This window comes from Mustela nivalis (assembly GCF_964662115.1).
Source record: "Mustela nivalis genome assembly, chromosome: 7".
Classification (NCBI taxonomy): Eukaryota; Metazoa; Chordata; class Mammalia; order Carnivora; family Mustelidae; genus Mustela; species Mustela nivalis.
In genome coordinates, this window is record NC_139026.1 from 143,295,129 (window position 1) to 143,320,640 (window position 25,512).

The following is a 25,512-nucleotide window of genomic DNA, read 5'->3' on the forward strand; positions in this document are numbered from 1 at the left end:
AAATGTCAATTGCTGCTCGAGGTGAACATTTCTTCTCCAGGGTGAGTGTGGCCGCCTCCTCCTGTCGCGACCGTGTGTCGTCCAAGCCCGTGCCTGCGGGACAGCGAGACATCTCGGAAATCGCTCTCATTCCTCATCCGTATTTGTGCCGAACTCCAAAACCCTTTAATCCAGCAGCTCATGGTCATCACCAGCACAGAGAACACGTAAGAACATTCCTTTCATTGTAAACAGAAATCAAAACCAAGGGCTCTTCTCCGTGTGAGACGCCTTTTGAATACGAATGTAGGAGAGCTCAGATTAAATTAATCTCAGCTGTACAGTCACACTTGGCAAATGAATCATAAAATAGTTTCCTCTTCACATGACAAGTTGCCCTTGACAGCAAATTAAAATCTTAATAAGGGTTTCTAAAATATACATGCATATTTACATGCATTACCTCCCTTCGTGGAGCTCAATGTCAAAATACAAATTATTTTGCGTTGTATTTCAGAAAAGGTGAACTTTTAAGAACATCTTTCAGACCTTTTTATCGGATGGCTTTGAGTACCCTGTACACTTGAGTTCCGTTCATTTACCTTCTCAATGATTGTTCTGGAAACCTTGTTAGAGTTGTTGGCTAAGGTTTTGTTCTTTAGAAAGACTTAAAGGTCCCTTGTTAGCTCTTTACTGAAATGATACACATGTTCATGGTGTAGGGCTCTACCTCCCACTCTTCCTCAATCACAGTGTCTTCTTGGGGCTTTGATGCAACAGAGAGAGGTCAGAGGACAGTTATGGATGCAGATTCCCGTTAAGGTCGCAGCCCAGGGACACGGGCTAAGACACTGTGACCTAATCCCGTGGTAACAGAGCGCTTCCTCTCTCCCATGCTCGCTTCCATGTCTAATAACAGTAGTGCGTAATGGGGAGGGCTGTGGGACTCAGACTCTAGGGAGGCCCTCCTGCGGAAGCCCCAGAGATGTCACGGGAGATGGTACTAGAAAACCCTGAAGCCTCTGACACATTCAGCTATAATAAGCATTAAACACTGCCCAGATCTCCCATAAAATGTCTCTTTACCTCCAGTTCCTGCTGCGCAGTAGGTCATGTCTGGCTTTCAATTAAAAAAAAAAAAATCACAAGGCACGCTAAAAGGTGAGAAAATGTGCAGTCTGGAAAGACAACAGAAGCATCCGATGTCATCATTTCAAGTCGACACAGATTTGGGGATTGTTTAAAGTAACTGTGATTAACATGTCAGGAAAAAGTGACAACATACAAGCAGAGACAGGTGAGGTCAGCTAGGAGGGGAACCCGTTTCACGGGCTCCTCACTGGAGGAGAGGGTAGGGCAAGTGGAACTTCCCAGACGAAAATGCCGAGAGAATTAAAAAAGAGAAAACTATGGAAGGGAGGAGGGGAGGTGGAGGGAGGCAAGGGAGAAAAAAGACGACTGATATCTGAACATTATAACGTCTTTGGTCATTTGGGCTTTGGGGAAGAAATACAGGACAAGATTGAGTCAAGATCACCTGATCTCGGGATCTGTCACGGATGAGTGGATGCCCGGGGAACCACGCACGTGGCTTACGTCCAGCTCCGAGAGGCGCATCTTGACCAAAGTTTGCACAAGACGCTTCCTCTCAGTGGGACATTTTCCGTTGCTTCCCAATCTCGGTCCCACCCTCTCTGGCTCTGGAGGGGCCATTCAGCGCTCGCAATCCTTTCCTAACATGCTCTACGGTTTAGGCTCCTTAGTTTCCCAGACTGTGACGCTACCTGAGTAAGAGAGCCTGGCAATGTTCGAGTAATTGTAAGAGCCGCTTAATAGTGTCTGCGTATCTGGGACCATTAAGACCAGACTGTAACCTGCTCTCTGGCCAACTGTTCTCCATTTCTTCATTCCCGTATTTTTATCAATGTTCAAGATAAACTCTCATTTTGCTGAGTACTTTGCATATGAGAAATGTGGCGTTATTTCATAATCGCTGTGTTTTTAATAACCCATATTGTACTATTTGCGAGCTCACATTTGCTTTGCGTAAGCTTAATGCCTGCTGTTTCCATAAAACCTTCCTGCAAATTTGATGATTTGGACTTTACTTGATGATTGGACTTTACTTGGAGGTTCCCAGTTTGCTCTTATGACGACTGAATTCTTCAACAGAATGTTTGACAGTCATTTCTTGAGAAGACTATTGTCTTCACTCCATCTGGGTCATCCTAGATCCACAGACTTGCAACTCAGGTTTTGGATCCCAGACTGGTTTGGTTTGCAGCACCGAAGCCCTACATGACGTTTGCTCAGAGGCCATAGATACATGAGTGGGTTGGCAGTCATGGGCTCTGGAATACGTTTCCTGGGGTGGAATCCTGTCTCGACACCTCGACGGATGTGTGACTTTGAGAAAGCAACTTGATCTCTACATGCCTATGTGATTTCATATGTAAAATGGGGGGTAATCCTAGCTCTTCTCTGACTTCGTTCTCATCAGATGGGGGTGTTACCACGCATCCCTCGTTCAGAAGTTGGGCTGACGCAAGCACTCCGAATCATCACCTTTACCTTAAAGCTGCCTTTGGTCGTAAAAGTTATCCTGCCCCGGGGCTGCCCATACATGTGGATAAAGCCAGTTCCTATTTGGTGAAATCATTTGTCAGAACATAGACAAGTACTTGGAGTCCCGGAAAACACAGGAGTGTTTGACTAATGGGGTTTTTCCTGTCACCTTCCCACGCAGAATCGGCTCTGTGCGCGCAAGCCTTCTTTCCCTCATGGTCAGAAACCTATTTCGAAAAGCTTCCGTGTCTTCCACAGAGTCCTCTGGTCTCTCATGTGGACTCGTAAACATGGTGTTTGTTTGTGAAACCGTGGTTCCTACGTTCTCGCCCGAGGGTCTGGGATGCAGTGCCTCAGAACCTACAACTTTAACAACATCTCAGATATTTTAATGACTAGCTCAGTTGGAGAAATATTGGTCTGAAAGTCTACATGCTAGTGGATTTCCATCTCCCAAGGCAGTTGGAGGCAAGCATACATTTCATATATACTAGAAACCATGTTAGAAAAATTGGCCCGAGATTACTGAGAACCTGTGTTGTGTGATATATTGATATGGTGTAACTTGACTCTCACTTGTGAGGACAATCCTTTCTTTTTCCTAATGGATATGTGGGGGACAGAATAATGCCCCCTCTACCCCCCAAAGATATCCACATCGAAATCCCCAGAACCTGCTAGTGTGTTATGTTACCTGGCAACAGGAGTTAAGGTTGCAGATGAAAATAAGATTACTAATCCGTTGATCCTAAAATAAGGAGATTCTCCCAGATTATCCAAGTGAGCCCACCGTAACTTGAAGGTAGACGAGGGAAACAAGTGGGAAGGGCAGAGTCAGATTTGAGGATGCCCTGACTCTGGCTTTGAAGGCAGAGGGAGGGGCCGTGAGCCCGGGAATGCAGGCAGCTTCTACAAGCTGAGACAGGCAAGGGTATGCATCCTTCTTAATATCTCTAGCAAGGAACACAGCCCTGCGGACCTGAGTTTAGCTCAGGGAGAACTATTTTGGATTGTTAACTTTGCCAAATGTAAGATAATATATTTGGGTAAAATCTCCTGACCTTCAGTTTGGTTATGCATGTCTACATACAGCACCCAAAAGTGATCCATTAAAGAAAAAAAAAAAGAAAAAGAAAGAAAAGAGAATGACGCCCATACCCACACCCCACCCTCCCAGGTGAATGAGTGATAGACCTTGCCATGTTAAGCCTTTCAGATTTGGAGTTATTCGTTGCCATAGCTTACGAATCGCTTTGTCCCTTCTGACTGGTAGAAGCTGGAAGAATCAGACTGCATGGTGTCAGAACTAGATTTGAGACCAAAGCTCTTCCCTTTAGCTCAGTTAGTAGATGCTGACTTCTGAAAGGTTGGAAGCAGCAGATTCTAGGACTAAGATGGTGTGGAGGGGGCGCTGCTTCATCTGGAGCTATTTGATTGGAAGATGAAAGGCAAGAATGAGCTTTCATCTAGGACACTTTAGTGCGTTTAGCTGGTAAGCACTTACCTTGCATTCACATCTTGGATGGAGGACATACAACAAAGGAACGACAAAAACATTTGCAACAAATTAAAAAATAAACCCCAAGTGGAATTTCGCACAGCACATCCTGGTGCAAACATTTTCCCAATATTAGTAGTCGTACGGGATTTCGGGTTCGTGAGCAACACTTGGGATTCTCGTTCAATGAAAATTCGGATTTAGTAGATCTCAGGTAGGGGATAAGACTGCATTTCCAGAAAGTCCCACATGGTGTGGATCTGTGGGCCACACTCTGACAAACAAATATTTTAATTTTGTTTGAATGTGTAATTTCATTTCTAAAATTGGAAGGTAATAACAGTAAGTGTATTTTTTCTCAAAACATGATGCATTAGCCAGCTAATTAAAATGGTTTGTCTGCTACGTGTTCTCAGCATTGACTCAACCTCCTATGATTTGGCTCAGAAAGGATTCCTAACTGAAATCTATTATCACAGATTAAAGAGAGAGAGAGAGAGAGAGAGAGAGAGAGAGAGAGAAAGAGAAATAAAGACAAAATATAAATTAAGAAGAAAAGCCCTCTGTCAAAATTATTCACGTTATCTCTTTTTTATTTTGCTTATTTGTTGGATGGAAGAAATTTTGCTTATTTGTTGGATGGAAGAAATCAGGACAGTTTATATTCACCAAAGAAGATTCACAGTGAGGTTCGGAACGTTAAGTATATTACTAACCATTTGTTCTTCACTTCAGCATCAAAGAAGAGGCTCATTGGACAAGGGCACATTCAGTTGCAATAGTAATGTCCACGCCAAGTTATAACTCAAAGCCAAATGCTAAGACATTTAGAAAACTAAACTCCTAGCTATTATTGCTGCATTTTTTTTTTTTTTTTGATCCTGGTTCACTGACCTTTCTCCTTTGTCCTGGACTCAAATGATTGTATTAAAAGCAATATTCTTACAGTCAAACTACACATCCACTTGTTATTTGAATGCTTCCTCACAAATTTCTTTTACAGATTTATTAGAATAAAACTGTTTGTTAAATGTCAATTCTACTGTTATCCTTATTTACAGGACGGAGATGAGAGGCACAAAATCCTGAGACATCCCAGATCCGGCTTTCATTTAAAGAAAGTTTAAAACAGAGAACAGGAGGCGTCCCTTTAGCTACTTAATATTTTACAGACGAATCAGAGCCATACTGGAAAGACTAGAATAAGATCGATTAGAGGTTGAACTTACTCTGTCTGATTTATTGGGATTTAATTTTAGAAATATATACTTGGGTCACCTGGGTGGCTCAGTTGGTTAAGCATCTGCTTTTGGCTCAGTTCATGTTCCCGGGGTCCTGGGATCGAGCCCCATGTCAGGCTGTCCGCTCAGTGGGGAGTCTGCTTCTCCCTCTGCTCCTTCCCCTGCTCAAGCTCTTTCTCTTTCTCAAATAAGTAAATAAAATCTTTAAAAAAAGAGAAATATATATTTGGGTCATGAGTTCTTGTCTAATCTGACAAAATCGAGAGATGTGGCCCAAATAAACATTAATGTCACTCACTGAAAAATTATAAATCAATGACTTTTATTTTTTATTATTTTATTTTATTTTTAAAAGATTTTATTTATTCATTTGACAGACAGAGATCACAAGTAGGTAGAGAGGCAGGCAGAGGGAGAGGAAGAAGCAGGCTCCCTGCTGAGCAGAGAGCCCGATACGGGGCTTGATCCCAGGACTCTGGGATTGTGACCTGAGCTGACGGTAGGGGCTTTAACCCACTGAGCCACCCAGGCGCCCCTAAATCAGTGACTTTTAATGTTACATGACTATTGCAAATATTTTCGTTGCAAATATCTTGTTGCATGCGTATTGCAAAATATTTTCACATATTCCATGTCAAATGACTAACACACAAAACCAAATAAACTTGTACATGTGTAAAAAATAAGCATTAGTTTTTTTTTTTTTTAAATAAACTTTTAATTTCGGAGTAAATTTAGACTGATAGAAGCATCGTGAAGATGGAAGGGACTTCGTATACCCCAAGCCCAGTTTCCCCTATGAGCAGCTTCTCACCTCACTGTGGAATATTCGTCACAATTAACAAAATGACATTGATACATTGTTGACACAGCCCGTGCTCTATGCAGATTCCCAGAGTTCTTGCCGCACTCTTTTCCCTGTTCCACCAGCCCAGCCAGAGCGTTACCTTCCTTTCAGTCGTCATGTCTCTTTATGCTCCTTTGTGCCAGGACGGCTTCCCCAACCTTAACTGATTTCGATGACGTTGACAGTTTCCAGGAGGACGAGTTAGGAAGCTTGTAGAATCCACCTCCGATGGGATTTGTCTGATGTTTTTCTCTTGCGATGACAGTCGAGTTAGAGTTCAATGGAGTCCAATCTCAGGGGCAGCATGCCTTTTCCATCACATCACATACTGAGTTCGGTACTATTAACAGTTGACGATGACCTCTCACTAATGATCTTAGCCTTGGTCACCGGGCTGACGGGGAGTTTTCCAGGATCCTCCGAGACAGTTACTCTCCGTCCACATTTGCATACGACCTTTTTGGGCAGGAACTCAGCAAGCTTAGCCTGCACCTAAAGAGTGCGAGTTAGGCTCTGGCTCTGAGGGCAGAGGATCAGCACAAGTGATGAGAAATACTCAGGCATGGGAGATTTGCCTACTATTTGTTTATTTGATTATTCCTGTTCGCAGGGACTCATGGATTTATTTTTTTTAAATTTTGGATTACGATCAGAGAGGAATTCACTTTTTTGCTCACATTGTTCCAGCTGTGGCCACTGGCTATCTCGTAGGTGTCCCCCATGTGCTTTTGGCATACCCCCTCCTTGCAGGGTGTTCAGTCACCAGTGTTGTTTGCTTGATATCTCTGGTCTTCGGCGTGACAAAGATGCCCCAGACTCAACTTGTGCTTTTCCTCCACTGACCGGTCCTGGGATGGGCCATTGCTTTGAGGAGCCTCATTCCTTTTGCTGGAGAATGGTGTCAGGCATTGGGATGGGGGGCTAGGTGCACACGTGGCCATTGGTGCGAATCACTGCTTCTTGGTTCTCGGATGCCAGAGCGTGTACTATCCCATGTGTGTGCATCTATCTCTAATATTTTTATGTGTAAACCTATACATTTAGATCAAGTTGAATATGAGTTTATATTTCTCTCTGCTACTCATGGTATCATGGGCATCACTTCGAGACTTCTCCCGTGCTTCTCTGTAACCTCTCGCCCCCAAAACGAGAACCTGACTCAAACCATCCACTTAACTGCTCGTTAACCACCCGTCCACTTAACTGCTCAACTCAAGTATACTTGCGTGGTGGTTTTCCTGGTGGGAAAGCATGCACGCATACCTTTACTGGCCAAACTTCAGGATTGATGTGCACTTTCTTGGGACTCCAGTCTTACAGACATGCCCACTGCAAAATTACATAGATCAGTCTCTCTTTCCTCCTTGTTCCATGGGCTGTTTTCATGCATGTGTAATTCTGCATACCATCTTGGGTGCCTGAGTTATTTTAAATTTACATATGTTGAAGTTTATTCTTTGTGCTCTAAAGTTCTGTGGGTTTGGACAAAAGCATAATGATATGTATTCACCATTATCATCTTGTCCAGAAGAGTTTCACTGCCCTGAAGATCCCTTGTGCTTTCTCTCTGGGCTGTGACTTGCATGAGTGTTTCTCCCCCCATGGAAATAGCTTTTCTTCCCCTGACACCTTTCTCCCTTTCCTGACTGTAGAGCTCCCCATTTGTTTCCTTGAGGCCCTCACCTTCTGACTCTGTTTTTGTGTTACCCCCTTGGGTGAGACATAAATGTTAGGTGTGCTGGAGTGGAAGAAAGACCTTCCCCCAGCTAAGGTAAGCTAGCTAAGTCTTCTCTCCTGAAGGGTGAGCCTTTGGTAAAGAGAATGTTCTGGTTCACTTGGATTACTCTTCTTCTCTCCCTGCCAGAGCCACAAGGCTATCTTTCTGGAGTCTTTACTTTGAGAATCTTCTGGGTTACCTTGAAGTGTGGTCAGGAAATGATGAGCTCCCACCCACAGGACTGTGACTTCTTACTGTTTGACACCCATCTCAGAAATTCAAGAATCTTGCAATTTAAGTGCCCTGTGTCTGTGGCTCCAGAAGCTTCTGGTCTGGGTAAACAGAGGCTGTGGCCCTCTGGATTCCCCAGTGTCCAGATTGCAAGATGGCAGGTGGCCCTGCAGCCTTGTTTCTCTGTTGGGTCCAAGAGAAGTCGTTTGTGCTCAATTTGTCTAGCCTTTTCCTTGGTATAAAATGGGAGTGGTAGCTTCTATGCCTGTCACATGTCAAAGCGGAAGCTGGAAACCAGGCACTTGTTTCTTGGTAAGTTTTCTCCAAAATGTCTCATTTCCCTTGAAAACAATACAACTTTACACGGGATCATGGCCAAGCAGTAAATGCCTCCAGGAACATTTTCAGGCCAGTGGAGATACTCAACCATATTTTACGTGACTCATGGTTAGAAGACCTTGTGATTATCCAGTTAAACAGAAAACTCATGTGTTGAAACATGCCACGAGTTCTCAAATATTTGAAGAGCTGCCTTGTGAAGGTGGAATCAGCTGGGTGTGATAAATAGATTAAAATGATGTGTCAAGCAGATTCTTAAAAAATGATGTATTTGGAGCGCCTGGGTGGCTCAGTGGATTAAGCCGCTGCCTTTGGCTCAGGCCATGGTCTCGGTGTCCTGGGATCAAGCCCCTCATCGGGCTCTCTGCTTAGCGGGGAGCCTGCTTCCCTCTCTCTCTCTGCCTGCCTCTCTGCCTACTTGTGATCTCTCTCTCTGTCAAATAAAATAGATAAAATCTTTTAAAAAATGATATATTTCTTTCACAAGTTTATTTAGAATGTCAAAGATTAAGTGTACACACCTAGTTTTCCTGCTCTGGTGAGTGCATCATGTCACACAGGTGTGAGCCTGTGACTTACCTACCAGTGTTTGAGTCTCTTTGTTGACAGACTTAGGGCTGCTCACTGCTAGGAACACACACAGTTAGGATTACACTGATGAACGGCCAATGCTCTCTACGTCTTTTCGTCTCTCCTTCGATGCTCTTCCTGTCTTCTGAAGCCAATATTTCATTTTTGGGCATTAAGGCTTCTTGCTTTATGGCCCTAGATTAGCCATGCAAGCACTTTGGGGGGGATTGTCAGATACAGGGCAAGTCACAATTATGTATAGATGGTTGGGACTGTCCATGGGGAAGGTTCTGGCCTTCTGGTGCTCAAGGTCTGAGCACCTCGAGTGTGTATTTAGTAGACAGCACAGAACACCAGAAAGTCGTGTTAAATACATTTCAGGGGAAACCGGGGAGATTAAGAGCATTTTCTCCTGATTGACAGGTTCCCCATTTGCCAGCCTTGAGCTTGTCTCCCAGGATCTGCAGTCCATGGCCCAGGGGACATGTGGCCCTGTGTTTGTGTCATTGGGCTGTTGCTCATCCCACCTGTGTTTTTGGAGATGGCGGCCATGGTGGGGTAGATAGTTTTTTAGAGAAAAAGACCTATTTGCCAAAAATGTTAAAGGCAGGTATAAGATTTTGTATATTGTTGATTTTGGTCATAAACTTGTATGACAACAACAAAAAGCACAGACCCAAACCCTCATACTGGAAAATGAAATGGCTTTAAGACAACTACTTCAACTGACTTCTCTTTAATGTTTAAAAACTACTATTAATTCTAACCACAGACCTCTTTTCTAACAATAATTATATTAACCCCTTAAACTGACTTCACACATACTCAGTCTTCCAAGGATTCACAAGATTCTTGAGTAAGAAGATTAACACTACTTTGACTTTCTCAAAGATAGTCACTTATGTTTAATTGTTGATTAATTGAAACCTCTAAGTATGATTTTTCTATCATCAGATAGCTTGATTAGCATATCCCCATATTTCCTGGATGTTTTTTCCATATCAGATTTCAAGAAGTCCATAGAAACATGGAACCAGCTCTTTACGGACTTGCTAAGAGGACCAAAGTCTTCGACTATATTCTTCCATGAAGAAATCCTTTGGAGATCATTCTCTGTAGTCAGTACTCATATTGCCTTTTTTTCAAAGAAGGTTAAATAGCAAACATGGATTTGGTGATCTTTGGATTGAAAAGTTTATATGCTGTAAGGAAAGTATTTTAGATGCCAAAAATGTTATGAACTAGACTTTACTACATCTATGTATTTTGAATTCAAATGGTGAAATTTATAGTAGATCCTTATCAAGGTGAAGCACATGTTTTTTAATTTTTTAATTTTTATTTTTTTTTAAGATATTATTTATTTATTTGAAGAAATAAGGCAGAAAGGCAGGCAGAGAGAGAGGAGGAAGCAGGCTCCCTGCCAAGCAGAGAGTCTGATGTGGGGCTTGACCCCAGGACCCTGGGATCATGACCTGAGCTGAAGGCAGAGGCTTTAACCCACTGAGTCACCCAGGCACCCCAGGGCACATGTTTTTTTAAAGATCAGATCTTATTACAAGATTCACGACAAATGGAGCTAATCTCTGAGCTACATCTCACCATCCTGGGCACATTCACCAAGAGGTGACAGCTTGTAATTTTTCAAGTGTTTACTCTTGTTAGCTACTTCCATATATTTAAAAAAAATGGCTTTCATGTTATTTTTCAAAGCCCCTCCTTCCTCTCCTCCGTGGAGTCTATGTGCTATATCAGCGTTGTGCACTAATAACGGGTCAGTGTCTATAATATTAGGACTCTGTAACTACCGTTCACTGCTTTACTAAAAAAAAAAAAAATGCCCCTACTTCCTTGTTATGATTTTTACTTGTTTTGGAATTTTCGATTGTTCTTTCATTTTGACGTTGTTGACCATTTGATCAATTTTTTATATACCCTTAAATAACTTCTTTAAACGTTCCAATTAAATGGCAAAACGCCTTCTTACTGGGAACTATCTTCCCACGGCCAAATGCATTGATTTCTCTTCTCCTCAAAATCTTCCTGTTATAGCCACCCTCCCATGGCTCTGCACACACTGTTCCCTGGGACTCCCTGTCTGCAGCTGGTGTCTCGTCCACTCCTCTGACGCTCTCGCCCTGTGTCTCCGATTCATACCCATCTGTTATCTTCAGCCCCTTTCTCCTTGGCGGGCTGTCTTAGGGGTTTCAGAATTTCCTCCTTCTTCACTTACCTTGTTATCTTATGGACACTATCCTCAACCTGAGCAGGGATGTATAAGGAGGCACATTATTGGAGAACTTACACAGTCTCACTTGTCTTTAATCTCCTCCAACATAGCATGAAGGGGAAAGTGATTTTGTTCAGGATATCGTGTCATTGTCTTCTACAGTGTAGGTTGCTGTTGACATGTCTGATGCCGTCCTGGTTCCTGCTTCTTTGTAGTTGCCCATCTCTGTTTTTCTCTTTCTCGAAACTTTTAGAATCTTCTTCATAATTTTGGTGTTTTTAAAACTCGTATTGATTTGTCTTGGTGTGGGTTTTTTTTTAATATTGTAGTCAATACAATGGATGCTGGCTGGTCCCTTTGAAGATAGAAAATCTTGCAATATAATTCTCTGAGATCTTGATATTTCTTTATAATGTTTCCTCTCCTGGGTGTGTATCTGTGTGTGTGTGTGCACATGTGTGTCTTTGCTCTTTCTGGTACTATTAGCTGAGTATTGGACCTCCATGACTGACCTTCTGTAATCTTAATTTTCCCTCCTATTAAGATGAATCATAGGACATTGTAAGTATTCAGTCATTCTTTAATCACCAAAGTGGCAATTCCATTTGGTTGAGTGTATATGTCAATTTATGAAACACTGCTTTGATTATATCATACAAACTATTCTGTATTAATCATGATGTTTTAAATTCCTAATTTATTTGCATTCAATATCAAGATTCTTGTTGAATATCAAGATTCAATGTGTTCTTTTAGTCTCTTGATGAGGTTAATTGTACTTTTTGAATGTTTTCTTCTACTTTGCGGAATTGTTTTTTCTTCAAAAAATTTTTTTACTTCTTGCTTTCCCCTAGGAAGTTTTATTAAAGTATCTTGTAATGTTTAACTGTCTGTTGCTGTTAAAAAATGGATCCGTAAAAAGCTAATTTAAAGCTCTGTGTTTACAGTGGGGTAGGCAGGTGATTGGATGTGGACCTATTCATTTTCTTGCTAGAGCCTAGGATACAAAAAATTGTCGGCCATTAACGTTTTCCTCTGAGACCAATTTTGTCCTATCTTCTGCCTGAAGGCCATATGATCAATTTTCAATTTTGAGGAGTTGGGCAGAGGAGAAGAGAAAGATTGCACAGTTGAGTTCATAAACTTCAATTTAATTCCTTAGTTTTATGGTAAGTCCTGCCTGCCGTCATGCACAGGGCCTGCTGTGTGGTACTGAGTCTCTCTGGGGGGATGGGCAGAGCCACTAGGCTCAGAGACAGAAAGGATCCTGGAGACCTCATTGCCAGTCACCCCGGTTTTGAGCACCCCACCCCCTCCACCTGTATGCGGTACCTTGTGCTTCTGATTCCTGATCTTTCCGAGGTCCTTCATGAGAAATCTGCTCAGGATTCATGTTTTCTTTTCTTCTCTGAATCCATTCCCACCATCCTCCTGCTTTCTTTTTAAGGTTTGTTAATGCCGTGTTTTCTCCATTCACTATTTCTGGGAGCTTAATACTTGCCTGTCCTTTTAGTAGGACTTCTGGAAGGAGCAGACATACCTACGCATATATTTAATCCACGACATTTAACCAGATTTCCTGCAGTTTATTTGGTTAAGGATGTTAGGAAACTTTTTTCTAAATCGCACGGCGGCCACCATGCGTTACCAAACAGAGCAGAACTGAGAATTTTACTAGTTTATCATCACGCATATGTAATGGAGAACTGGGGATACTCAGTCTTGAAGGTCTGAGGCTGAAAGTGTCTCATTTACCGAATTTGAGAAACTTGGGATCCCCGGGGCAGAGACTGGTATTCCTTCCTGGGCGGATCCTCACCTGGCTCCTGGAGGAGATGACGTGTGAGTAGAACTTCACAGACGTGCTGTCACTCCATGTAAGCTCATGTGCAGTCGAAGCTGGTAGGTCGTCACCTTTGTTCTTCCAATGGATTATCCTGGATGCAGTTCCTTCATTTGGAAATGGAGACTGGATACATAAACAAGGCAGGATCCCTGTCCAATGAGAGCATTTTAAACCCAATTTTGGAGTTAGACTACTTAACGATGAAAAATTAAGCATGCGGTCTCAGAAACTTGGAGGTCTTTCGACTGGGAGAAGAATGTGTCTGTGTGATCTCTGCTTGATGCTCTTTGGAGGGAATTCCGTGGCAAAGCCCTGGCTTGGCTGAGAACATCTCCGATGATTAGTTCTTCAAGGGGTTATTTAAAAATGAATAAGATATAACTTTGGGGAAGTGGAATGTGTTATCTGCAGTTTCTGGTGGGCAGAGCATCTTTGAGAGTCTTTGAGTGTAGTTACTGTCCTAGTCTATTAGCCTGCAGCAGGACAGAAGGCAGGACCGGGATCTTTGCCAGTGCTTTGAGAAAGGACATTCACCGAGCTTCCCCTCCTCACGTTTGGAATCCAGCTCAGGAAGCATCGTTATGTGGGCTGGGCAGATCTTCACGGAGGGTTTGATATTATTGGGAAGAAGGGGATTGAAACCCACATGGATAGACAGAATTACCTGAAATGTAAATGATCAAGGAACCCCTCTGGGAGTGTGAGATCAACGTGTCCTCTCCCTGGGTGACAGAGAGCCGCCTTCTCCTCGTGTCCTCCGGTGTGTGCCTGACCCTCTCATGTCTCTTCCTATAAGGAAAATTGGCCCCCCTCATAGGGCCTGCAGCTCCCAAGGCCATCACTGGGATTCAGACTTCAACATGTAAATTTTGAGGAGACACATTCTGTCCATAACACCAAAGGCCACACGCAGAAAATGTCACAAGTGTCCCCATGACACTGTGTGAACCCAAGAGCACTCTGATTACACAATATAATCTTGGGAGGACATCGGTTTCCTCTGATGGATGCTGTCATTTTGTATCTTTTTTCTTTCTTTCTTTTTTTTTTTTTTCTCAGAGTCCTCACATGTTACATGTGTTGGAAAGTAAGGGTTGTTGAGGCAGAGTGTTTATGATTAGTCACTGCACAAGGGTTCTTGAAATGCTCTGAAATCCTGCAGCTCAGAGGAGCAATAACCTTGACCAAGATTTTCTTAAAATTGACTAGAATCCTAAAAATTCACACAAAGTTATCAGCTATGAATTGTGAAGGTGACATGAGCTTCTCAAAACCGTTAATAACAAACATTCAGATTTTAGGCAGTCTAGCTATAGAAAACAAACAAACAAACAACAACCTGAATTATGATTTTTCGGTTTTTTAAAATATAAAAGTTATCCTACAAGAGCATTTCCATATGAAGAGGTGGTCAAAGAGAATATGATAAAAAATGCAGGTAGAAGCATTATACAGGTATGGTGGGCAGCTAATTAATTTAAAAAACCCTTTTTTTCTAGATGTGATGTTTGTGGCATTTATCAGCTTTTTAAAAAGTTGTACTTCAGGGAGATGTTTATTTTCATTTCAAACAAATATTCAACGCTCGTACATATTTTTGTATTCCCGGTACCATGTCGGCACCAGACCCCACAAAACACGGATCCAACCCCTCCCCATCCAGAGATACTGTCTTTGAAGTTTGTATCATACAAGTCTGCAGAGCTCAGGTTCCTGTAACTGAGGAGAGCGGATGAGACTGGGCAAGTGGCGGCCCTTGAAAGAAGGAAGATCTTGGGGCACCTGCCTGGCTCAGTCAGTGAAGCTTGTGACCCTCGATCTTGGGGCTGTGAGTTTGAGCCTCATGTTGGGTGTAGAGATCACTTAAAAGTAAAATCTAGAAAGAAAGAAAGAAAGAGAAAGAAAGAAAGAGAAAGAAAGAAAGAAAAAAAGAGAGAAAGAAAAAAAGAAAGAAAGAAAGAAAGAAAGAAAAAAAGAAAGAAAGAAAGAAAGAAAAGGAGAAAATTTTGTTATAAAAAGGGAAAGTTTGGCCCAATGATTTGGTCCTGGCCCCTGGACCTTAGTTATTGACCTGGAGAACAGATTCTCCAGGGAGAGCAATGCTGAGCCCCTCCAGACCATCCCTCCTGTCCCAGGAGTGGGAGACCTGGTGACATGGTAGCCTGAACCTGCCTGTGAAGTACAGAAGTGTGTCTTGGGTGGGGAGGTAGCCCTGGGGACCTCAGAGTGCACATGGTCTGAGAAGGAGCAGATTTAGTGAAGGCAGAACTGAAGCCCTTGCTTCTGCTCACAGGAGGGGATGGGCAGGACCCAGAACAAAGAGAAGAGAGGACATCTAAAGTAACAATATTTTCAGGGCGCCTGGGTGGCTCAGTCGATTAAGCGTCGGCCTTCAGGTAGGGTCCTGGGATGGAGCCCTGTGTTGGGCTCCCTGCTCAGCGGGGCATCTGCTTCTCCCTCTTCCTCTGCTGCTCCCCCTGCTTGTGCTCTCTTTCTTGAATAAATGAATAAAATCTTTAAAAAATTAAAAAAGTGAAATAACCATATTTTTCTGAGCCTGGGGTGAATATAGATACCTCGAGCTCTGGGCGGATTCAATATGAGAGTTTTTAAAAAAAAGACTATTTTTTTTTTTTTTTTTTGAGCAGCTTTAAGTTTGCAGCAAAATTGAGAGTCAAGTACAGAGAGTCCCCTGCCGTGTCCCCCGCCCCCTACATCGGGTCCCGCCTATGGACAGCCTTCCCCAGAGTGAAACATTTTTATTTTATTTTTTTAAACCCAGGATGAATCTACATCGATACTTTTTTTTTTTTTTTTTTAAGATTTTATTTATTTATTTACTTGACAGAGACACACCGAGAGAGGGAACACAAGCAGGGGGAGGGGCAGAGGGAGAAGCAGGCTTCCTGCTGAGCCGGGAGCGTGACGTGGGGCTCCATCCCAGGACCCCGGGATCACGACCTGAGCTGAAGGCAGACGCTTCACCGGCTGAGCCACCCAGGCGCCCCGACATTGAAATTTTTTTTTTTTTTTTTAAGTTTATGAAGAAAATTCTGAAGTTGATCCAAAGCCTCAATAATGAAAGCACCACATCGATATTGTCTACCTTTCACTTCCCTTTCTTGTCTGGAACTTTCTCAGCCGAAAGCATCTTTTGCAAGAAGCAGAAAGCATCTTCTCTTGGTGTTAGGGTGCGTACTTGGTTTACATCGAATTTGTCGTTTCTCCTGCTTCCTGTAGATGGAGCTCCGTCCTCAAGCCCGTGTGTCCACCTCTCCGAAGTTCCCGGGGAGGAAATCCTTGGATTTTTGTCTCCTCCTTGGAAGACAGTATCCGTTTCTACTTCTGAAGGCTCTTGATCCTTCTTGCTGGGAGAAGCGCTGCAGCGGGCCGGATTCTGCTAAGGAAAGGCACATTTTTGAGATGCAAAGTCCTGCTGCCGCCTCCCCGTCGGGCGGCAATGGACAGGGGTGTTGTTGCTACTTTTTATTTTGTCTAAGATCAGGTCAGACTTTCGTGTTTTGTTAAAAATTAAGCCGTTACACTGCCCATGATCCATTGTTCGTTTTCACGGGTGCTTCCTGTGTCCTGGTCTTGTCCTTTGCTCTGAATGACCGAACAACCACATGGAAACAGTTGTAACGGGCTCTCACCATTTCTCTGGGTTGTTTGATAAACACTGCTTCTCTGTGCACGGAGAGATGCACTTTATTACTTCCCCATGTGGTTTCCAAGACACGGGAGGACACAGTGTGACAGGCCAACAGGAAACCTAAAAAAAGAAACAGAAAAGAAAATGTTTTCAAGAATCTGATTGTGTCCATATCACTCCCTGTGTATCTGTAGCACTGTATTCGTTTATTGATTCCAAAACTGGAAAGAGACATTTCAAACTTGAAAAAGAAAAGAAAGAGCCAAATAAAACTTCAAGGACATTAGAGATCACTATTAATACAGGAAATATTATTAAGTAAATTTTCCTGTGTCTTACACGTTTTTTAATTTATCTAACAGGGTAGCGAGTACATTTTCCTTCTTGAAGGAAAACAAACAGAATTTTACAAAAGTGAAGGTGTTTTCTATTCTTTCCTATTAGCTAATAATTATGTAGCTAGTACGAGTCACAGGCAGGATACAAACAAACCAACAATTTTAAGTGTAACCTGAAATATTATCTTGAACTAAAGACTTCAGAATTATTTTGGGGTTTAGAAAGGAAGAAATTCTGGCAGCAAAGTAAATTTCATACTCCATGTTTCTAAGCTGCATATTAGAAACTTGGGCCATCTTGTATGCGTTTTACTTCTCTAAAACTGTGGTGTTTTCAATAATCAACTATTATTGGATATTTGGATTAGTATGTGGATTTGCATACTGGGGTAATTTCATGAATATGTGAGTTTTAAATTTATGTTTCAAATGCTTCTCAAAATACTGAAATAGTCTATTTCACATATGAGTCTGCATTCAGATGTGTAATTTACTATTTGCTTTTTGGGTTCAAAGGATTAAAGAAGTGTTAATACTAAAGCGATCCATCACAAAATTTCTGACTCTCAAAACAATATCCAGGATTATTCTGTTTTTAAAAATGTAGTTCAATTTTTCTCAAAGTTACATTTCCGATCATACAAACTATTCCTTGCTTTGATTTATTAAGAAGACAGTAAAGCTGTATCCTTTTTTACCCATTTTTCTTAAGACCCCATTAAGACAAATGGCTTTCCGGTTTGTGCCCCATTTCAGGTCATTTTATATTGATTTACAAAAGGGACTCCATTACAAAAACCTTTTGTAATTATCTAAATTCTATGTATTTAGGAAGCTTTTGAGACATCCAGGAATAAGCCAATTTCCGTAATGTTGAAAGAGAATTGTAGTGGATACACACTTGCCTGTTTGCTTAGGCTTCTACAGGAGTAAATATATGATTTATTAATTAAAAAAGAAGTAAAAATCATGACAACTTTGAGTGGTAGTGTTGTTTCCTACAAAAGAAGAAGAAGGAGAAAGCAAACCACTAGCCACTGTGTTTCTACGAGAATGCTGGAACTAAGAAATCAGAGCTGATACTCTCTGTGGTGGGGAAATTTAAATTGATTTTATATACTGCAAAGTTCAGAGAAAGATTCTCAGGGTGTCAGCATTCGACTGGATCCCGGAATGCTTAAAGCATGCCAACTGACAAAGATTATTCAGATCATACAGCTTTACTGTCTTGGGTGGGGGAGATGGGGTTAAGGTGGCCAAAGGGTGTAGACTGGCAGTTGTAAGACAAGCACCTCAGGGGACCGAATGTACATCCCCATGGTTATGGTTAGCAATACTGCCTGATATTCTTGAAAGTTGCTGAGAGAGAAAATCGTAAATGTTCTCACCACAAAAAGAAGTGGTAACATGGGACGTGATAGTGCTAAGGTAGTAATCATCTTGCAATATACAAGTTTATCAAATTGCTGGGTTGTACCTTAAAATGCCACAATGCCACAACTCAGTTATATCTCAATAAAGCTGGAAAAAAAGGGAGAATTTCTTAAAAAAAAAAAAAAAAGAAAAGAAAGGAAAACTTTAATTTGAATATAGCGTCTTATGGGCCTGGTGTTTTCAAGTTGGCCATGTTCAAATCTGCTTTTTCCAATTCTCTCCTCGCTTGGGGCTCTCTGGAAGCAGAGGGAACTAACTGAGTTAGGGCAATGGGTGTCCAGGTCCTCTGGGCTGTGGCCTTATTTAATAAGGCATGGCGTGTGCAGTCGCTAGCTGGATTTGATTATGTCCCTTCCTGACATTTTCATTCATTTGATTGCCCAGCCCTAATATGTTAAGCAAGATGAGGTCTGGGGCCAGGACAATTTTCCTTTGAAAGTATCAGAGCTCATTGGCTTTAAATATTTGCTTCTCTGCCCCTCCCCTGTCTATATCTAAGCCAATTAAAGATTTTCCCATAAGACTTATGAAAGCCCCCCGAAAACAATCAAGGAAGGCACATATTCGGACTTTTGGATTCAATCACAGACTGAGACATGGAGGGGCAGATATCACTGGACTGTGCTGGCTTGGAAGTGTCTTTTATTAATTCAGGAAGCGTGGGAGGGAGGCTTGGGAAGACACCGCCTTGAGCATAAGGAGCCCCTTAATGAATGTCTCTCTCCTCCTGCCCTGTCCATTAGTGCCCAGTCCTCCTGCAGGCTGCCTCCTGGCCCCCGGTAGAGGGTGAGGCGGATGGGAATGCAGGAAGAGATAAAGCAAATTGTGGTGAATCATGGTACGGCGATCTGAATTGCATAACTTTACCTATGCTGGAGATGTTTTCCAGGCGTCGAACAAATCAGGCTGCATTTCCTGAGTCTATGCTACCTCCCCTGCCCTGTGATTAAATCACAGGCTGTCATAGATTGGAGGAGGCTCAAGCCAGAGGGGGCGAGCCTCCAGGAGAGGCCCCCAAATGGCTTGTCAGATGCAGCCATGGATGTGAATGATGTTCGTCACCAATCCTGGTCTGTAGCTGCCTGGTCGCTTCCAGGGATAAGGACGGGACTGTGTACCCTTTGTAGAAACTGGCACCTATCATGTTCTCCTTCAAAGAGAGAGCTCAGCCTAAAGGCTGCCTCCTGCTTATCACCTTCAGTGTGTGCACCTGACGTGGCCTCAGGGGACATTTGGGCAGCGTCTGGAATCCCCAGACCCGAGACTCTTCTGGAGGAAGTTCTGCAGGCCAGCCTGATGTGAAGGGCTACGAAGGAAAACACTTCGGTTGTTTTCAATATTAGAACCGTAAGGAGTCACTGGAACGATATTACCTTTTTGTTTACTATAAAAGGGACCGATGTGCCATGGTCTTGAGGAATGTCATTAGGACATCTTCAAATGCATCTCATGTTGCAAGACATGATTTCAGGGACCTTTATGTAGTGAATAATGGGGGATTCCTTTATTTATTCCTTTGATAATTCCACCAAAAGTTCATTCCCCCGCTGCTAAGAAGACATTGTCTTTGTTCTTTGGTCATTAACAGATGTTTAGTTATCATAACTTGGAGTTCAGTGGTCCGTGCCACCCTGCTGCTCACTGCGCTTTGTCTCCTGAACAGTGATGCCAGCATATGCCTCACACCTCAGGGGCAATATTTTGGGGGACGTTCTCTTACTGTGCATCTGGGAAGGAACTGTTAGGGGGCTGAAGCCACGAAAGCTGCTATTTTGTAGCCTTTAGCTTTCTGGAGGGAGTCTAGAGGTGAGAAGGGGCTCCATTTTAAATACTATGTAGCTAAGGTACACAGAATCCCCGTATTTATGTCAACAAATTCAATCTAGACATCTTATTTTTAAAATGTTATGTATCAGACCCTCTTTGGAGAAACACTTGGAAATGCACAGTAAAAAGCCCATTATTTTAATTATTTTTAGACTATGACAACTGTCTTGGCATTTATGAGTACCTTATGTGAAGCTCAGAAAACATTTAGAAAGCTTTTTGGGACAACAGAAGAAAAAGAAATGTGCCCTTGAAACCTGAAAATTATTGCAGGTCCCAGAGCGACCAGCAGATGGCGGAACAACCCGTTTTATAGGGAGGAGGAAGCCTTTCATTAGCAGAAAATCACCGAAAATGGAATCTTTCTCTTTGCTTATTAATTCTCCACGCGCTTAATGTATAAAGCCTTTACTAGCAATTGCATCTAAACCTATAACAAAAAGCTGTTTTAATTGTGTTAGAGTCATGATAAGACCATTATACACCATGCCTGACTCTTTGAACCAAAAGGGACCTTGGCTCTCTGGTCCGATTCCTGTATTTAATAACCAACCTTGACCTTGAACTAATGACAGTGGCTGCGGAGGGGATGAGAATCCTGGTCACACTGCTGATTCTGGAATTCCTTGACTCAGCAATGCCTTCTCTCATTCAAATATCATTTTTGCTCAATCACCACAATTTGGGGTTTGTATAGGATCATCAAAGTCAGTGGATACTTTGCAGCTGATGCTTATCTGGAGGGACTCTTCAGTTCTCTTGTAAGGGGATTCATCTTTGCAGAGAAATGACATTTTTCGGGAGATCATGATCTCCCGCAGCCACTTCTCTACCATTTTCTGAAAGCACCTGTTTTCAGCTGTGACCTGGCAACACCATTTTGCCAAATGCTGCCTTCCCAGCCCCTGGCTCTTTCTGCAAAAGAGGGAAAGGGATTGCCCACACATGTGGCTTATTCTAGGAAGGTGTTTCCAATAGAGTTAACAAATAGCATACTAACAGGACCTCGCTTCTGTTGTGTGGCCAGAATGCAAACGGGACTGAGTGCTGTCCTTCAAAAGGGCAGGTGACAGGACGTTGTGTAATTACATCACAGGGGGAAAAAAGGGGTGATGAAAGCTCATGGTCAAAAAGAACACAGTGTGCCCCAAATAAGCATCTCACCTGGAAATGAAAAGGACAGGAAGTTAATATGGCCATCACGGGACTTTGACAAAACAGAAAAAATTTACTTTGTAACTTCCATTATTTTGCTGTATTCATGGTCGCCAAATGGCTTGGAAACTGTCTGAGGGCATCATAAATGATTTATGCCGTAATCTATTAGAGGCTTTTGCCGCAAAACGGAGGGAAGATAATTTTTCCGGAAAACCAAGATTTCCTACAAGATTGTTTCTATTTGCTTCCTTTTATCAACAGGTAATGCTTTCACTCAACCACCAAAAAATGGGGATAGTCGTATAAGAACAAAAAACTGTCAGGGTGGTTTAATTAGAGAATGCAAGGTAAACAGAACTCCTGTCGAATGTCTGGTTAGAAAAAGAGGTGGATTACTTTACAGAATGCTGCGAAATATTATTTTAAACTGTGGTTTCCTTTTGAAAGTGTCTGGAAATCAAACTGCCTAGATTATTACACAGTTCACTGAGTTTTAGTTTGACAAAGACTATCCATTGGGCTATGTGTTTTAGAAGCAAGATTTAAATGAATAAACACAGATAAAACGTGGTGCCCACTGCCAGGTTCAAATAACTTAGTTTTTATTACCGTTACCAAGCAGCAAAATGGCCATCCAATTTTCTACATATGCTACTTTTGAACAGAAAGACCTTTAGCAAAGAACTGAACGTCCGGGTCTTGGTTTACTCATAAAAGTAAAAGGCCTAATCAGATGTTCATTTGGAGCCTTCTGAGAGTCAACATTTGGTGATTTTCCTCCTTATCCCAAATAAAGAAGCAAGGAAACTGCTCTGATTTAACTGTGAGGCCTCTGCCTGCATAACTGGGAGAATCTGGTAAAAGAAACCTTATTTGTAATCATTTGAATTGGGAATGATCTCCCAGGGAACATGACCTCCCTGATGGTTACTTCGTTAGAAAATATCCTGGCAAAATATTCTCTGAGGAGCAATCCTACCTTATTTAAAAGGTCTCACCATTTATCTTTATAGCCACACGTAAGCTGTTTTGCATATTGCGGGTTTTCCTTTGGTTGTTTAACTTAGCTTTTTTATTTTAAGAAACGAATAGAAGCCAAAACAAGTAGAAAATCTGATAACTTTCATAATATGAACCAGGAAGATAATCCGAACCTGGTGATAACGATGACAAAATGTTGTTTACTAATCATGATGCTAAAAGTGACCTTTGTTCTTTTGTGGCACCTACCATTGTTAAGCAGTTGCCATATTTTCACATTTAGGGATCCTGAAGTTGGAATGTGTGAAGCTTTGTCCTGGGAACCTGTGGGGCTCAGGTTCCCCATTCAAAACAGAAGGAGTCCAGCTGAATGGGATCCTGGCTCTTTGCCGGGTGTGAATGTGACGTCTGTCCCTGTGGCCCCACCTGAGCCCAGCATCCAGCCGATAACCCCAGGACAGCTCAGCGGGGGGTTTGGTCCCCAAGGCTGTATCCAAAATACACTGGATCCAATACGTTTTAAAATTCAGATGTACGTTTTCCTTTTGGATTGAAATACAAGCCCACACCTGCGTTCCATCAGACCCCGTCGAGCGCTGGGACAGCTGCCCATAATCTAGCCCCCTGAGGATTCTAGGGGCAAGCACCGGGGAGGGTGTGGGCTGTGGATGTTGGGCACAGGGAGGAGGCTTTGTTGGTCCCACATTAATTTTCACTATCTTCACTTTGTGCACTTTTATGGCAATGCAAACATACAAACTAACTGGCCCCCAACCCCCTAACTTTTATTAGTTTTGCAATTCAGTAATTGAAGGGTTTTATTACAGAACCACTAGCAAGTCCCAGACTCCTATTACTTGGCGTAGAAATAAATGAAGACCAACCGAATGAGAAAAGCAAGACTCTTCACGGGGAGCTTGCCGGAGCATGGGACTCGGCCACAGGACTTGGCCACGGGACTCGGCTACCACCACGTGCTTTCGGGAGGGACCGAGACACTTTCTCCTGGCTCTGGGGGCACCCCGACAGAGGCCGTTGGCGCATGGAAGCTGGGGTGGCTGAGCGGAAGTGGGGCACCCAGGTGGGTGGTTAGGGGAGCCCATCTTTCTCTGTGTGGTTCTGAGTTAGCGGGTGAGGAGAGCGGTGAGAATGGGGGAAGCTGGTCATTTGTGCCCAGGTCCTGACCCTCGGGCCGAATGCTGTGGAGCTTGGGGCCAGAGTTCTGTGTCATCGATGGTCCGGCTGTGTCCTTTTGCAGACCAGACGGTCTCTCCGGGTAAGCATGTGCTGGTGGTGGTTCCACCGTCTCTACGAAGGAGAGACTTAAAGGGATGGTTTGTGGCTGGAGAGTCAGGGGGCCTGTTAGGGAGCTGTGTGTGCTTGGGAAACTCGCTGACTCTACCTGGGTTATTTGTTTATTTGGAGGGGCTCTGGCGTCCGTGGCGCTGGGTGCGGTGACGCTTCTAGAGTGCACATGTGAGCAGCAGAAAGGCTCTGAGAATGGGCACCAATTCCAGGTCCTAAATCGAACATTCCCGTTCTGTGCCAGACTCCGCTCACGGGGTCCGCTAACCCAATAATGTGCTTCGCGGGTCCCAGGGAAGCTCCTGTGAAAGTGATGGCTCGGAAGCCGGGCGAGGGGACCCCTGCGGGGCGAGCGGGGCCGACGGGCTTCGGAGTCACTTCAACAAAACCAAATACTAACTGTGGAAATTAACCATTCCTCAAACTAATTGATTTATAAGATGAATGGTCCTCTCAGAACCAAAATAATGATATTAAATGGCAGAGTAACTGCATTCGGGGTTATTGAAAGGAAGGAAAATCTCTGCTCCGACTGGAGTTAATGGCCTGCCCCTGCCCTTCTGTCAACCTCTTCCGCTCGGAATATATATATTTTCTCTCTTCTCCCATCCGCGGATTATTAATACCCAAATGACTATTGGATTAATTCACACATCACAATAAAACAAAATTATGAGGTGAATATTACTCCCATATTTTGAGTACTCCCCAAAGTGCCTTTTGGTTGATTAGAGTGATTTTTCATTTCGAGCGTGAAGATACTGATTTTTAAAATGAAGAATTTCTCCCAGACGTGGCACCTCCATGCATATTGTCATTTCACACTTGGATAGAGATGCCCGTCTGAGGCATCCAAAGCCTGTGGTTGATCTCTGTCTGTTTTATAACCAGCCATGGGTTGCCTGGAAGACACAGACAGTGTCGTTCCCGACTAGAAACATCTAGACCCCTGAAGGGTCAGAGATTTTGCCCAATTTGCAACCAACAGGTGAGGCTGCCCCAGTTTTGTGGACGCTCCCAGCAGACAGAGACCTCACATCAGAGGGAAAGGGCTTGACGACTCTTGGTGCAGCAGGCACCTTGAGTGTTGTGTTTGCTGAGTCAGGACCACTGCTCCCCAGAGGGAGGAGGCCATCAGGTCCAGACAGAGGCATGCACGTGCCATGGGGGGGTTGTAGCAGGGGAGCCCTGAATTTGGAAAGCCTGATCTGTTGTACTGGGCACACAGCAGGTCTTCCCTTTGCTCCAGAAAGAGACAGTGTATCCTCTATGTGGTTTGCTATTGATACCATGAAAAGATGAGAAACCCTCCACTTGGGCGATGCAACAAAAGTCAGGAGACCTCCCCAAATACGGCGAGTTTTCCCACGAGCATGCCACGCCATTGGCCACTGTGAGAAACCTGACCAAGAGAGGAAGGAGCCTAACCCATTCAGTTTGCCTCCTATGACATTTAACCTGGGCTTCTACCGTCAGGACCCCGGGATCAGGATGGTGGTCGGTAGGTGGCACAGAAGGGCCATCTCGACTGTCAGGCCACCGGGGAGTGGCTTCTGCTGTACAAGGTGCATCATTGTGGGACCACAAATGGAGAGCCTGGCCCTGATTATGTTCATGGCCCCAGGGGTGTGGTTGGAGGAGCAGCCCGGTGGATGCGAGGTGGGCTCCATCGGCCAGGAGCAGGGGGCGTTAGTCCAGGCCAAGTGGCCTCCCTCCCCCAGAGACCAATGACTGGGCCCCCGGCAACAGCCCAA

The 25,512-nt window shown here is 43.4% G+C and overlaps 1 long non-coding RNA gene across 1 annotated transcript in view; it reads left to right on the forward strand.

Moving 5' to 3' along the window:
- LOC309870165 overlaps window positions 1-24,405 on the forward strand; it is a 47,643-nt gene extending 23,238 nt beyond the window's left edge. The window contains exons 2-4 of the long non-coding RNA XR_014314521.1: window positions 21,734-21,859; window positions 22,737-22,930; window positions 23,290-24,405. This is a non-coding gene — a long non-coding RNA (uncharacterized lncRNA). The remainder of the gene's footprint in view (window positions 1-21,733; window positions 21,860-22,736; window positions 22,931-23,289) is intronic.
- The last annotated feature ends 1,107 nt before the right edge of the window (window positions 24,406-25,512 follow it).